This window comes from Marmota monax, unplaced genomic scaffold, assembly GCF_021218885.2.
Source record: "Marmota monax isolate L192 unplaced genomic scaffold, Marmota_monax_Labrador192_F-V1.1 WCK01_AAM20220418_F8-fsc00017, whole genome shotgun sequence".
In the NCBI taxonomy this organism is placed as follows: domain Eukaryota; kingdom Metazoa; phylum Chordata; class Mammalia; order Rodentia; family Sciuridae; genus Marmota; species Marmota monax.
In genome coordinates, this window is record NW_026695241.1 from 4,700,306 (window position 1) to 4,712,852 (window position 12,547).

Genomic DNA, 12,547 nt, shown 5'->3' on the forward strand with positions numbered 1-12,547 from the left:
AGGTCCATCCTGGAGGACCAGTCAGAGCCTGTGGACCTTCTTCAACCAAAAAGGAGGCCAGGAGGCGGCCACCAGCAGCCACAAAGAACCATAGAGGGCAGAGCAGGAGCCAGGCTTGGGACCAGCAGCTGCAGAACCACCAGCCTCACCCCTGGTCCCGGCTGGGAAGACCCCCTTCTGCAGTGTCAGGGAAGGGACCCACCCTCAGATGTCTCCTGCACTCTTCAGATCTAAATCTCACAACATTCTCTGAGGTGCCTCAAGATTCAGGCAGGTGACAACAGAAGAAAAGCATGCAGGAATGGGACAGCAAGGGAGGCTGGGTGACAACCCCAGGAGAACATTAAGTACAGTGTTCAGAGTTTACCAATGGCATGCACGGCCCAGACTCCCGGGGACCCAGCTACCCCACTTCTGGGAACTCGCCCTAAAGAACTGAAGGCGCTGGCTTGAAGCAGAGAGCTCCGCCCACGAGAGCTCCGCCCACGAGAGCTCCGCCCACGAGAGCTCCGCCCACGAGAGCTCTTCATAGCGCTGTTCACTGCAGTGGCTGCTCCACCACCATAGACTCAGGAAGATGCTCCTCCGGAGACCCTCCCCATACTGTTCTTATTATGTTAATAAGAACAAAAATTCTTATGTTAATAAGGACAAAAATGTCTGCAAAGATGGGCTGGGCTGTGGCTCAGTGGTGGAGCGCTTGTCTAGCATGTGTGAGGCACTGGGTCGATTCTCAGCACCACATAAAAATAAAATAAATAAATAAATAAAGGTCCATCAACATCTAAAACAATTTTAAAAAAAATGTCTGCAAAGAGCTCAGTGTGCTTTGAAACTTTCTATCTTCCGTAAGGGCTAAGTTGCTCTCTCACAAAAGCTAAATTTGCCTGCAAACTGGATGATGTACAAGAATTGTCACTTCTGCTTTCTGTGGTTAAAAAGTTGCACAACCTTGGCCTAACCTAAAACTACGGGACAAAGAGTAACTGTTATGTCACCCACCCACCGACCCAGAACCACCCCCCTGAGTATAAAGAATAAAGAATTTCCAGACTCAAGGCCCAGCGATTTTTAGGTGATAGCCACTCTGGACCGATGCAGCTAATAAACCTGCTTCCTGTTGATTGCTCGGGTGTCCAGCCTCCTCTGTCCTCCACCAACAACAGCCTGAGAGGCAGAAGCAACTCCAGTGTCCGTGGCTGGATGAACGGACGAATACCTGGTGTATGCATGGAAGGGAACCATGACCCAGCCCTAAAGAGGAAGGAAATCCTGATGCACAGGACAACCCAGAGCAGCCCTGAGGACAGTACACCAGGGGACACAAGCCAGGTACCACGGGCCAGATCCTGAAGGTTCTGCTCACTTAAGAAACTTCAAATGGTCCAAACCACAGGGACAGGAAGTAGATTGTGGTTACCAGGGACTTGGGGGAGTTGATGTTTCCTGGGTACATAGTTCTGGAGGCGGCGGTGGTGACGGTGGCACAGCCATGTGAACGCACTTAGTGCCACTGAGCTGTGCACCTAAAAATGGTTAAAATGGTAAATTTCATGTTGTGCATATTTTACTACAATAAAAATCAGACAACTTATGGTAACCACTGGCCAGTAATTTTAAACAATATCAGTGATTAAAATACTCCTCTCTGGGGACAGGCCACTTCCACAGAGTCCCCTGCCACCCAGACCCTGGGTACCCACCCTGGCTCCTGCCATTTCCTGTCCTCCCTTAGATGGTGAGGCTGGTGGAGGCCGGTCTTCCGGACTGAAGGCCGATTCCACAGGTACCAGGTATTAGAACCAGAGCAGGGCTCCCTGCCTGAGACGGGAACGTCAAGGTCGGCATGCATCTGTGCTCCCAGGCTTCTTTGAGGACACCTTCTGACAGCTATGGAGCCTTCCCCCACTGACCCAAAAGGTCACCACCATGGACCACCTGGAATTTCAACACCAGGAGTGACCCGAGCCTCAGGGTGCAGGCCAGGCCCGGCAGTCGGCCCACATGGGAGGAGTCCTGCTTCTGTCCAGATAATCTGCTCACACGTGAGCCACGGATTAACAGCCACGGCCGACAAGCCCCTTTAGTAGGATGGGCTGGTGTCATGGCCGCCCTTCTTTTCTGATTTTTGCTGGCTTATCTGCCCTTTGGGGTGAGGGCAGAACGAGGTTGGCTTTCAGTAATCCTTCTGGTCAACAGCAGACACTGCTGAGGGCCTGCCATGCCCAGGGTCCTGTCAGCTCCCAGCTGGACCCAGCTCCCTGCTGGGTCGCAGGGACACACTGCAGAGGGAGAGCTGGGTGCTGCCTGCACAGTCTGTGAAGCTCATCTGAGCAGCCTAGGGGTGGGTCGGTTATGATCCCATTTTACAGCTAAGGAAACTGAGGCACAGAGAGTCTGGGCAACCGGCTCAAGGCTGCAGGTTCAAATCCAGGCTCTGTGTTGCCAAGAGCACTCCAGGGCTCATCACGACACCCCGTGCCGCGCCTGTCCCAGAGGGCCACTCCCCAAACACCCTCTGGGGAGTTGGAAACACCTAGAGGAAGGGAAGATCTTGAACCACCATGGGAAGCCCCCAAAACTCCTCAAAACAGGGTCCTGGAGTCGGATACTGACCTGCAGAGGGACTTCAGCATCTTAAAGATGCCTTTTAAGGAGTGCAGGGCCCATACCCTGCAGAGGGAGCGGCTTCCAAGCTCCTTGGGACAGGAGAACAGCCACCCAGAGCCCCTCCTCCTCCACTACAGCCCTGCAGTCCTGGCACGGACCAGGAGATGGGAAATCAAGGTCAAAAACAGCATTGAGGTGTAGGGTGCAGGGCAGGAGGGAGGCCAAGGAGCTGTCCATGTCCTTGACACCCCAGATCCGCCTCACAAGACAGGGCCCAGGCTCCCCCTGAGCACCCAGGGAGAGAGCTCTTGCACAGAAGCCCTGGAATGTGTCCACATGGGCCTCATGCCCAGTGACCTTGACCACTCGCTGATCGCCAGGCATGGTTCTGAGACCTAAAGGCTGCTCCTTTACTACCTTTTATCTCTGAGTGCGATCCTTACCCCACCACGTTGCAGAGAGGGAAACTCAGGCTCAGAGAGGTTTAGTGACTTGCCTGAAATCACACAGTTAGCACTAGCAAGAGCCAGCATTCAAAAAGCAGAGCGCTGCACCACGCTCAGACTCTCGAATATGCCACTCCTCTTACAGTGGCCGATCTGAGCCAGGAGGGAAGAAAGAGACAGGGGACAGGGAGGTAAAGAATCGATGGCTCTCCTTTGCTGGTGCAGCCAATGAGATCATTCACAACCAACCCCTGTGAATAGCTTTCTGACAACACAGGTTTAGTGGGCACTGAGAGCCTCCTGGTCCTCTAGAGGCTGCCTAGAATGCCCCCTCCAGGAAGCCACCCAGGATTGGCCTGTTGAGCCTTTAAACTTGCTGCCTTTTTCCTGAGCCCCAAGACCTCTCCTTACACCTGATTGACAGCCGCCTGCTTGACGTCGGATTTCTTACTCAATTCACCTTTATATCTCCTGCCCCATGCTGCAGGCCTCCTGCACATGCTGATGAAGTTTCTAGAAATCAGAATGGATCTTTAAGCCTTCCTTGTATTAACCCTCCCCGAAACAACATCAGCTCTGGAATACGCCTGAGGTCGTGCTGTGCACCCCTCGCCTCTGGTCTTGACAAACACAGTCCTGAAACTTAAAGTAAATTCTAATTACAGAAGCGAGGCCGAGACTTCGGCCTGAGAAAGCCTTTCTTATGCTGATAATTTCCAACACTACTTTACCCAGAGGCCCTGCCCGTGGGCCCTTCTGGGGACCTGCGGAGTATATTTCATGCTTCAGTTGAGGGGAAAAAAAAAATACCCGGGACCAGACAGAGATATTCACAATGCCTGGGCAGTAATCAAAATTCATTTGGTTCAGTGTTTACTCGGCTCCTATCTCAATTGAGTCATGCCAGAGTCATTAAACGGTTTGCTCCAGATGCATCCTGGCGTGGATTCAGAGCTGAAAGCCGGCTCTCAGCTGTGGTGAGGGTGAGCCAGGCACGGCTCTGGGACACGCTGACAGCAAGGGCCGTCTGGAAGCATCTGTCGCCTTCACTCATTTATAACTGTTGGCCGTCCTGTGGGCGCCGTGCTGTGGGCGCCGTGCTGGGCTGAGGCAGCTACTCAGGGGCTCACGCAGTCTCCCTCACCCTTGGCCACTTCCCAGTAGAGCAAGGAGACCAGCTGGGGAGAGCAGGTGGCCCTGGGCTTGTGCCTGCAGCCGGCGGGCGGGGGAGGGGTTAAGTCCAGAGGCGGCAGAGAAGATGCGCTAGTCCCACCTGTGCCAACAGGCGGGTTCCAGAGGAGGGGAGACGCGCACTCTGCAGGCCAGGCAGGCCTGTGTGCCAAGAAAGGGAGGGGAGGGCATCCGTGGCACTTGTGTGGCCGGCTCTGTCCCCAGCTGGCAGTCCCACACTGGAATCCCGGTTCTCTCCGTGCCCTAGGGGTCAAGGCAGACAGTGTGCAGGGCAGGGCGTGGGGCCGGTCACAGGGCGCCCCGGCAGCTTAGGGCCAGGCTCTGCATGAGCTCACATCCCTGCTGCTATCAGGACCCGGGGATTTTTATGGGACAGTGACAGGGACATTTCTGCTGGTTACCAAGACAACTGTGAGGCCATTGGAAGGATGGAGACAGGGAGACAGGCAACCAGGCAACTGCCCCCTGGTCCACACTGGCCAGTGGAGGCTTCCTGACCCCAAATCCAGCCACCTTTCTAGGCAACAGGTTCCAGGACCCAGAAGAGACGCACTTCCCGCACCTGCCACTGGAGGGCAGAGTGCCCCAGGCAGGACCCTGGTGGAGCCCCAGGGACAGGTCTGGAAATAAAAGTAGCTCTAGGAAGGCCGTCCCCCAACCCCTTCCACCAGATGGTATCAGTGTCCACAGTGACCTACAGAGGAGGCAGCTTGGACCTGTGTTCCAGTCCCCACTGTGACCACAACAGCAGCCTCCAGGTTACCAGGGGACACCAGGCACAGCTTCACTGTGTGTGGGGGGGGTGGTTGTGGAGCAAGCCCGCTCCCCTTCAGGACAAGAGGGTCTTTGTATTATTATCCCTCATTATAGATAGATCATTTTTTTTCTTATTTATGTTTCCTTTTTTTGTAGCCAGGGTTCTGAAGCCAGAGCATGGAAAAAAGTAACTCTCTATTTAAAACTTAATAGTTCTGTTTGTAGAAAATGCAGGTACACTATAGACAACATTCAAAATATCAAACAAACATGAAGAAGAAAATGAAATTCACCCAGATATGATCATTCAACATCTGAGCTACATCTGTAGGTATTTACTAATCATACGCAATTGTCCCTTGGCGTTGGGAGGGACTGATTCCTGTACCCCGAGAATGCCAAAGTCCATGATGCTCACGCCCCTTAAACAAAACAGGGTAGCATCTGCCCCAGCCTGCGTGCCTTCTATTTCAGACTTCAGAGCCTCTCCACGTGATGCGCAATGCCTAATTCAGCGTTAAGTGCGTGCGGACACTCGTCAGGCTGTTGTTTTGGGAAGATGGCGAGAAAAAGCAGCCTCTCCACGATCAGTACAGATGCAACTTTCAAAAACTGCTCTGGGCACGCGGTCTGTTGAATCTGCAGGTGGAGAGCCGTCCAGTGCAGAGCGCGACCGGCTCTGGGGTTCCAAACGGGAACTGTGCATTCCTATCTCATTGTCCACGCCACACCCGCCCCCCGTAATAACCTGGAGCCAGAATGTTCTTTTCAGTTCAGTTGCTCAATGGTCTGAAAAGCTGGTGGCATATTCATGTATCGGCACCAACTGTGCCTCCACCCAGGCCAGGTCCTGCAAGAGGCCACAGGGACACCAAAGACACACACTTGAGTGTGTGGCCTCATTCCCCTTGACGTTCAAGAAGCACCTAGTGGGCACTTCTCATGTGCCAGGCACCAGCCAGGCAAGGGAAACCCACAGTGACCAAGACAGGCGAGGCCAGCTCTCAAGGGCTCTCATTTGAAAGCAGAGCACCGGGCAACACACAAGTAAAAACCAAGGTAATTATAGTAGTTCTGGCGACATGAAGGGCAATGAGATTGGGCCAGGCTGTGGTAGAGCCATGTGTGACAGGGAAGGCCGGGAAGGCTTTTCTGAGGAGGTGACATTTAAGCTGGGGCCTGGATGACTCAAAGAATCCACCATGTCAAGACCCAGGACAATTGTTCCAGAAAAGGAGAAGTGCAAAGGCCCTGAGACAGAAAGGAGTTGGGGAAAAAAAAAAACAGCGCAGATTATCAGGCAGGGGGTTGACTGATCCCCTCAAATAACAAATAAGATGGCAGGTATGAGTTGCTACAATAAAGCAAGATTTCTTTTAAGAACTTCGAGGCATTTTAAAATAACCTTTCTTGAGTTTCCTACTGCTCTCTGGATGGGGATTAACTAACAGTGGCACGCCCGGAGTCCAGCCTGAGCCCTTGACCTCTAGATGCTCTGCACGCCCAGCTTAGCCCTGCTGCTGCACGTGGAGCCAGCCGAGGTGTGGAGCCCTGGCCTGCAGGTCCAGTGTCCTGGTGCCGGCCCAGCTGTGTGCGACCCTGGGCAGGCTCCACCTTCCTGGAGCCTACAAGTCACTCCTGCTCCAACAGCAGGAGCCCATGAGGAGGCTGCCATCTCTCAGCGGCCACCCTGGAGGCCCAGGGGTTGGAAAGCGGCCTCTCTCCCGCAGAGAAGCCCCACTTGGTGTGGGGTGAGCCGCCAAAACCAAATCTCAGATCACCACAGATTATCCCCATCTCAGCGCTGCAGCATCTGCCCAGAGGCCAGGAGCAGGAAGGGCACGGTGCCCTCCCCAGCCTGGGGCCTGGGGCCTGCGGGGCACCAAGCAGCTCCCCAGAACAAAGTCCTGCCTGAGGCCGGAGGAAGCCGAGCACCGGCCCCTTCATCAGTGACCCAGGCCCAGGATCTGAGGGACCCCAGGGAGCAGCCTGCCGCCGGGCCAGCGCCCCCTGGCGGCCTCCCCGAGTGGCAGGGTTCAGACCTTCGCCGCGGTTCTGCCTTCCACCCGGAGGGGCCGCTCTGGCTTCCCGCTTCCCCAGCGGCCGGCAGGGTGGCCACGGGCGATGCACGGCCAGCAGAGAAGTCCCGACCTCGAGGGTCTGCAGCGCGGCCAGGACAGGCCACCTGCCCCGGAGCGTCCCAGGGCTCCAGGCCCAGAGCTGGGGGGCGGGGCCGGGAGGACCTGCCCACTGGGGGCGGGGCTTCAGCCAGGGCCAGGCTTGAGCCCAGACCCGGTGACTGGGCGGGTCGGTGCGGTGGGCAGGTGGTGGCAGAGGCGGTGGGCAAGACTGCCAGCCTCGAGGGAGCAAGCCCTGGCACCTACCACGATGGCACCAATGGTATTCAGCAGCGGGCGTCCTAAAGTCCCCCCTCTCCAGGGCCCCTGCCACCCAGGGGAGTGGGAGGGGGAGCCCCAGGGGGAGGAGAGGGCAGGGAGCTTCCCGCCAAAACCCCCGGTGCCACTGTTCCCCAGCTCTGCCCCTTTCCCTCCTGCGCTGTCCCCCCAGCTGCCCCAGGACCCCTGCAGAAAAGCGAGGAGGTGGCCCTCGCCCCTGCCTGTGGGTCACGGCAGAACCGCTGACAGCATCACTCCTGCCACTCAACCGTCCCCGCCCACCTGAGCGCACGGGCCCTGAGGCTGCAGGAGCAGACGGCACCCACCCTTCACAGATGGAGAAGGGACCTGACCAGCAAGCGCCAGAGCCAAGATGGACATCCTCCGCCCGGTATCAAGGCCACCCACCTGAGGCCGGGCTTGCTCTGGGTCCAAGTCACCGTTTTGCACCTTGTTTAATAAAGCCATCTGCTTCCTTGGTGCTGTTAATGTTCACTTATGAAAATTAAAAACGTCCACTATTAAAACACCAATGACATCCTTCAAAATGACTAGAAAAGAAGAATAGGAAAGCCCCTACACATAAAAATGACTGAAGTTTGAGGAGCCAGAGATGCTTTCGATCCCGATTTGATTTTTGCACTTTGCACATGTGAGCTGAGTTACCGCAGTGCACCCCCCACACACGTACAGATTTCTATGTCTCAAAAAAAGTTTGCTTGATTAAATTAAATTAAAACCCCCCCATTCAAAAGACACCACCAAGAAGAGAAAATGAAATGTGCAGAATGAAATGCTACCGAGCAGACAGCTGGCAAAGCAGTCAGAAAACAGGATGTAATATAAATAAATAAATAGATAAATAAATAAACAAAACGATGACTCCAGCGCCTCAGGAGGCTGAGGCAAGAGGCTGGCAAGGGGAGGCCATCCCGGGGAACTTAGGTAAAAAGGGCTAGGGATATGGCTCAGGGGTAGAGCACCCCTGGGTTCAATCCCCAGTACCAGAAAAAAAAAAAGAAAGCAAAGAAACAGAAAATTGGACAGAGACTTAGACACACCACAGGTGGGAAGGGATGGGAATAGCAGTAAGTACCCCAAAGGTGCTCAGAGCCTCTCTTCTTCAAGGAAATGACATGAAAAACACAAGAACAGAGACAGCGGTCAGGACAGGAAGCAATGGACGCTCCCGTCCATTTGAGTCTGACACAGAAGATCCACGTGGCCACACACGTGAATGGGGCACAGAGAGACCCCCGCCGTGACCCAGGGGGTCTCCTCTGTGCTCAACCAAAACGATGACATGCCCCTGCCTGGGAAGGTGCAAGGATGTCAGACAGCCACTGGCCCGGGGACAAGCCCCGCACTCCTGAGTGCGCCCCGGGGACCTCCAGAGCCCTCTCTCCAGATCATGGTGCCTTTCAGTGAGGTGTGGACACCTGCTGCACCCAGGTGGAGGCCAGCCACCCGGCCCTCTCCCCTACACTGTGGGGCAACCAGCCACCAGGTCCCTCTACTCCCTCCCAGGGCGATGGCCAAGCTGCCGGTCACATCACCACTGTGGGGATGGTGGACCCAGAACGTGCCCAACCCCTCCTGCCTGGCACAGGGGGTCTCTGCGCACAGATCCTCCTCCTCGGGGGCCACACTCCTGTCACTCTGTACCGAAAGACAGCGCCCCCCGAGGCTCCTGTCATAACCCGTCCCCTCACTGGTGCGGTTCCATTTTCTCCAAATGCCCTTGCCCCCTCCTCTGGTGCCATCTGCCTCTTCCATGCCCAGCTCCGGGGTCACCTCCTCAGTCGCCCCCTGGGGCTCCCAGTCCTAAGTGTGACACATTTTCTGCTCTAATGTCTGTGACCTTCGTCACATCCTGGCACACCCCACCGCTCTCGGCAGGGAGAGGAGCCAGTTAATGCGGGTTTAACTGAACAACACGGTCTCTCGGGTCTGCAGAGGAGGGTCCGCTCCGCGCTGTTCGCCCATTTTACTGGTGGAAACAGGTTCTGAGGGGCCAGATCTGAGCCTGGATCCTGCTCGCTACCCGGCAGCTGTGGGTCCTGGGACCAGTTCCTCGTGGCTGCCGGGTCTTGCCGCCCCCTCCACGGGGCGGGAGGTGCCCATGGCTACCGGGATGACCGAGTCGGGGCCCACAGCAGGGACAGGCAGGGGCCCTGCCCTTCAGGGAGCCTCCCCTGGAAACAGCCCCCTAAGATGGGGTCATCCGCCCGGCACCGGCAGGCTGGGGGGCTGGCCCGTCTCCTGGGCACTGCGGGAGGGTCAGAGGCTCCCTGCCCCCCCGTCAAGGTGTGACATCCAAAAATGTCTCCAGACAGGGCCAAATGTCCCCCGGAGGTGGGAGAGAGCCAACTGCTGATTTAGACTCTGATCCCGGATCCTGAGATCTCCCGGGCACCTGAGCTAAACCAGCTTTAGCCGCTGCCCTGGGGGTGGGGGGTAATCTCTGCCTGGAGAATGGACGCCCAGCTGGGCACGCTGCCTCCCGCAGCAGCCGGGCAGGTACCGACCCGCCCGTCCTGGCAGAGGCTGGGGGCTCTGCGGGGCTCCTAGGCAGCAGCCAGGTCACAAGGCAGCCTTCCTATCCACTCCCCCGAGGCCTGAGCACACCGAGGCCAGAGGAGCCTGCGCTCCTCCCCGCCCAGGATAAACCTCACCCACGTGTCAAGGTGCGCCAGGCCGGCTTGGCACTTTTACACGAGAGACAGTGAAAGCTTGGGAAGGTGGCATGCCCCAGGCCACCCGCTTACACCCATTTGTGGCTGATCTGAAGAGCTCTGTGTCCGTAGCAACCCTGTGAGATGGGTTTTATTGGCAGCTCCATCTTACAGATGAGGAAAACGAAGCTCAGAGAGGTTAAGTAAGTTATGCAAAATCACACAGCTTGGCAGAGCCAGGATTTGAACCATATCGGCCTCTCTCCAGAGCCCATTCTGCTACTGCACCCTACTGTGGGACTACCCACTTACAAACCCTCCCTCCCCAACTCACTTCTCTGGCCTCATGGCAAACAGAACATGAGTGAGTGTTATGAGAACCCAAACTGTCTTTTTTATTCATCTACTTTTTAGTGCTGGGGATCAAATCCAGGAACTCGTGCATGCTAATCATGAACTCTACTGCTAAGCCACACTCCAAAAGCCTTTTTCCTAATTGAGGTGAAATTCACAAACATGAAATGAAACCATTTTCAAGTACACAATTCAGTGACATTTGGTTTTCAAAATGTTGTGCAACCACCACCCCGACCAGTTGTAAACACTCTGTACCCACCAACCAGCTACTCCCCACTACCCCCACCACAGCCCTCGATGACCACCAATCTTTCGGTCTCTGGATTTGAGTGTCCAGGACATTTGTGGCCTTTTGCATCTGGCTTCTGTCACTCAGCATAATGTTTTCCAGATCCATCTATGTGGTTTCAGATATCAGGTCTTCAACCCTATTTATGGCTGTGTAATAGTCCATGGTATGGATATACCACATTTTATTCACCCGCTCATTTGTTGATCAACATTTGAGGTGTTTCCACCTTTCAGCTATTATGAATAATACTGCTATGAATATTTGTGTCCAAGTTTTTGTTTGAGCACCTGTTTTCTATGATTTCAGGCAGATATCTGGGAGTGGAATTTTGCAGGATCATATGGCGATTCCATATTTAATTTATTTAGGAACATTCAATCTGTTCTCCGCCACGGGGGCACCATTTTATATCACCACCTGCCATGTATGGAAGTTATAGTTTTTCCATGTCCTTCCCAACACTTAAAAATCACAAATTCCCTACTGGGTATAAATTGTTATCACCAGACTTGTCACTCAATGAGCTTCATTCTAGAGGTCCTCAAGTCACTTATGGGAGAAAAGGGTTAAACGATGCTTTATCCTCCCAAGCCAAGTCCCCGGGGAGGAATCTGGTGGCATGGGAACCGTTGGAGGCAGGCCTGATCACCGGTTTCATTTCTCACACGTCTCCCTGGTTTTCCGATGGGGAAGTTCTGGGGTGAGGGTCGGGAGGGGGACAAACCGCATTTCTAATCAGATTTAGGTTAGTGTCGTGTGACACGCAGGTCACAGGCAATGAAAAAACGTGCTCTCTAATCTGTTGACGTTTTGTTGCCCAGAGGACTCAAAACTACATGTGCCTTTTGAAATTTAATAAAACCAACAGATAGGAGCCAATGTTTAAAGAGAATTAAAGCTCTATTAACAGAAATAGGTCAAGCGAGCAAATTGCAAAACATTCCACCCGATGTTTAAAGGTCCCCTAACTTCTTCCGTGTAGTCGGATGCGGAAATCCTCTTTTTTAAGGCTCAATATACCCTGAGCACGAATTTAAAATGCAGACTCAGGTCTCAAATGCTGAAGGTAACAGGAAACGCAGCGAGACCTGTTGGTGCAGAGGAGGGAAGGTAAAGCCGGGGAGTCCCTGAGCCCCCTGCAAACTGTGGGGCACCTGCCTGGGGGCGCACCCTGGCCACCGCTGTGTGGAGAAACTTGTGTTTTCTCTCTGTATTCCCACCAACTGCTCAAGTATCCTTGGCCGGCCAGGTGGGTTCTTCCAGATGACCTTGAGTTTGATCTTGACCTTGTCCCTCGCTGCCTGAGGACCTTGGCACAAGCGGCTTCCCTGCTCTGAGGCCCCGACGTCTCAGTTAAGTGGGAGGCAGGTCCCTGGGGGCGGCTCGCAGGGCACAGCCCAGCCAACACCAGGGCTCCCTGCGGCCTTCTGGACTTCAGGCTGATAAAGGCACAGTGGGCCCTGCCCGGGAAGGGGAGGTTGAAAAAAAAAAGAAAGAAATCACACAGGGACCAAACCAGGGACCTCCAGAGACCTGCCATCTCCAGGACGTGGGCACAGAGGAGAACGAGCAAGGAGCCTTCTGGGGTTTCTCTGCATTTTGGCAGGAGACGCCCTTTCTAAGGAGGCAGCGGCGGCCCAGGTCTGGACTGGATAAAGAGCCATCGCCCAGGGGCCGTAATCGCCGGCAGCGCAGGGGTTTTAGTCCTTGAGGAATCACACGGAGATGTTCATGAAATGTGATGAACAGGATTTGCATCAGAATCATATGGGAAAGGGTCAAGGGGATATGGATCCCAGACTGGCCACAGCTGACCACTGCTGC

The 12,547-nt window shown here is 54.9% G+C and overlaps 1 protein-coding gene across 2 annotated transcripts in view; it reads right to left on the reverse strand.

The window, feature by feature from the left end:
* The window catches only part of Slc24a4 (solute carrier family 24 member 4), a 132,121-nt gene that overhangs the window by 78,064 nt on the left and 41,510 nt on the right, over nt 1–12,547 (reverse strand). The window lies entirely within an intron of this gene.